The sequence below is a fragment of the Papaver somniferum genome, chromosome 3, assembly GCF_003573695.1.
Source record: "Papaver somniferum cultivar HN1 chromosome 3, ASM357369v1, whole genome shotgun sequence".
Taxonomy (NCBI): Eukaryota; Viridiplantae; Streptophyta; class Magnoliopsida; order Ranunculales; family Papaveraceae; genus Papaver; species Papaver somniferum.
In genome coordinates this window covers 102,292,968-102,296,564 of record NC_039360.1, presented here as the reverse complement: position 1 = coordinate 102,296,564, position 3,597 = coordinate 102,292,968, and the positions used below count along the sequence as shown (strand labels likewise).

Here is a 3,597-nt window from a genome sequence, read left to right as displayed (position 1 = left end):
TATATCATCCATCAACAACAGTCCACATCCTTAATATAGCAACAAAAAAACAAAATTGGTTCAATAAAGAATTTGGTGTCGACGAGTTTCTGCAAACAGAAATCTCCTCTACTGCTCCACATACTAAACATAGAGTGCAACTATTTTAACTGCAGCACTTAATGTAACCCAGATCGAAAAGCACTCTGCTTACCTAATTTTCGAAACGGCACAACAGTTTCTTCGTAACTGTTGCTATAATTAGGTAACTTAACACAACAACTCAGTAATAGTTGTTAACTTAGCACAACACAAGATTTTGCTAGGTCAACTATTGCTATAATTAGGTGGGCATCAGAAATCTTGCTATAATTAGGTGGGCATCAGAAATCTTTTATACAAATCTCATCACCACAGAATAACTGAAATAGATAATAAAGAGATTGTCACGAGTTTCTGCAAGCAGAAATCTCTTTCACTGCTCCACACACTAAACAAAGAGTGGAACTATTTTTTTATCGTCATTATTTTATATAACCCAGATTGAAAAGCACAAATTAACACCACAAATTTTGTTGGGTACTACTATTGCTATAATTAGGTGGGCATCAAGGTCATTAACTATGAGGAACACACTATACATCTGGAAACTCTAATATTTCTATCACACTCTCAACCATGTTCCATAAAGTTCAGAACCTTTTCATTTTGATCCCAACTCTAAGCTTTCCTTTGGACCCAAAAGGTTTCACACACAAGAAAACAAATGCCTATGGTACACACTCAGAATCACAAAATTTGCAACAGAAATATTAAAACAGGTAATTAAAACAATAAACAATAAGACTAACTAAACCATTGAACATATAGGATGATAATAGATAGTGAATAGCTACAATAGTAATTTTAAGCCTCCACAAAATGAATCATATATGTTGCATGGCACTGGTGTCATAAACTAGAAAGACCAAAATAAGGTTAGAAATGTATAACCAATGTGCTCTTCGATCTATCTTCCTTCTAGGAAGTCCAGAAAAAGGTTATAAGAATTCTCTATTATACTTCCGAGCTGGTATTACTTGCCTCCTACAAAACAGAATTCATGTGTGATAATTAGAAGAGAACGTGTGTATCTTACTTCAAGGATTTACCAAAAACTATAAATACCATTACATTAAAACTGGGGGGATATAGTGAGGATGCCTACTAGTTATTTATAGTTTGTATCCCTCACTATATCCCCCCAGTTTTAATTCTGTTTACGTAAAATTCATTAAACAGAATTGGTTGAGGGGATGCCTACTAGTTATCAACTAGAACAATCTACCACAAGTATGAGTCTAGGAGTTCAGATATGGAAGGTGTGATGCAAACATCCATCTAAATTCAGTATTACAGGTGACAAGGGTTATCACAAAATTTAAGAAGCAGTTTAAATGTAAGATTCATACCTAAAGTTGTCATGGGAGCGGAGGCGAGGGAAGTGGGATGGGTAGCTGGAAACGAGAAAGAGGAAAACTTGCAATCTTTATATCCCCAATTCTTAAGCGACGTATTTCAACTGAAAGACCGTAGCCATATACTGGTAAATTTATCCTTTCACGAAATACCCTTAAAGATTCCTCAAAGTAATCATTATTAATTTCTCTTAAAGCTACCGAAGGCACCCAATTATCTGGTGTAAAGTCTTCATGAACATCCAAACCTATGCCGTAGGTGATAGCATCATACAATCTTGTATGTAGATCTAATAGTGTTAAATTAGGGCTAGCATATAACAACATCGACTTGTTAATGTAATGCATCCCGATAGCAGAGAAACAAAAATTGACAGGATGAGTGAGATTCTTGCAGAAATCTCCAACAGATTTTGCAAGTTCATTAATTGTTGGTTTGTCGAACGAGCCAAATAACCTAAAAAGAACCAGTCGTCGTATGTAATTACGCGAACCAGGACCGCCGAGATTAAAATTAGCTAAAGAATTATTGATTGTAGCGAGTAGAACCTCATCGAAAGAAATACCAATTTCTATGTAATCGGCCATGAAATGATGAATTAATTTGATGACTGTAGTAGTGTAGGTTAGGTTTTCACGAAGCTTTTGATTGTTTCCTGGAATTTATAGATTTATCAGGATGGGCTTTGGCACCAAGGGCCTGTCTGACACAGGCTTTATTTTCTTGACAAGTTGTTTGCCGCGCAACCCTCTGTTTAGACCCATGGTCCGCTTCCAACGTAAGGCTAACTTGGTATTGCTATGAATTTTATAAACAGGGGTGGAGCTACAACGTGAGTAGGGCTAACTTAAGCCAGCTCCAATAAGCGAAAATGTCATTTTTTTTCATAGCTTTTTTTGAGTTGAAATAATAATGAATTTTACGTTTAAGCCAAGCCTAAGAAAAGGCTCAAGCCCACCCCACAACCAATGTCTGGCACTGCCTATAAAAATGCTTTTCTGTTGTGATGTGTTGTGTATTATTGTGTTATGCTGTGAAAATAAAGAGGTAGACGTTTGGTAAATTATAATACGTAAGTGCTTTAAAACCAATAAATTGTTTTAAATTCTGTTTGGTATTATGATTTGACTGATGAAGAAAACAAACATGGTTTAAAACTTTTTTTAAACCTGGCGAGATTGGGTTGTACTCAAACTAATTGGGGTATACCCAATAAGACAAAATCTGGTTATTTTGAAGTAAAATCAAGCCACCCCTTAACCTTGTCTTTTCTAAATGGCTAATATGCCCTTCGTTAATTAACACTAAAATTCTGATTAGGTTAATTAATTGAGTTTAGATTAAAATTTTCTAATTATAAATTTAGTAAATTAACCCTTTGATCCATCTTATGAGTTCGATTTCGATCCAAAATTTTGGTTTTGAATATGTGAAAGGTCGGCAAGGTCTACGTTTGAACAAGGTGTCGGCTATACCTCGCCGGCATAGTCGTCGATGAATAAGATGCCGACCCCTCTTAGCCTGAATGGTCCTTGGATGCAGAACACGCCGACCTGTCAATAGCCGGAAGGGTCTCTGAATGAAGATTATGTCGGCTTTCTTGGGCAGCAATCTTACAGTCGACATGTAAATATTTCCTACCATGCCGGCTATCGTAAAGTCGGCATGCACATAATTTATAACACTGTCGGCTGACACGTAGCCGGCATGTTAAGGATTTCTGGCCTTGCCGACGTAAACTTATACCAAACAGAAAACAAAATATGGAAGATGTAGTTTACTTTATTCATGCAATTTTGGTTACTACATTGATTGAAACATAAAACATAATCCTTGTCGACGGAAAAACGAATGTACTTAGCATGTGCATCAAGCCTTTGAATAATACAAAACAATCACTCATTACCCCGTGGACGTAGACAAATGTCGAACCACGTAATCTCTTGTGTCTCATGATAACTTAGAAGCTTTTACATTATATTTGTGTTCTTCGTTATTATTGTGATCTTAGATATTATTTATTACTTAGCATTATCAGTTCAACAGAGGTATCAATACTACTTAGTATCAGATCCTCAGCGTTGTATACATTATGTAGACTACGGGAAAACGAGTAGTCACAACACTTGTGTGGAAAAAGTTGCTTGAATAGTGATACTT

General features: G+C 36.0%; 1 long non-coding RNA gene across 1 annotated transcript; it reads right to left on the bottom strand.

Annotated features, from left to right (window-relative positions):
- Positions 1-804: 804 nt before the first annotated feature.
- LOC113361526 lies at positions 805-2,085 on the bottom strand. The gene is made up of 2 exons (XR_003365165.1): positions 1,431-2,085; positions 805-1,065 (listed from the first exon to the last, which is right to left on the bottom strand). It is a non-coding gene; the product is annotated as an uncharacterized LOC113361526 (long non-coding RNA).
- Positions 2,086-3,597: the final 1,512 nt, after the last annotated feature.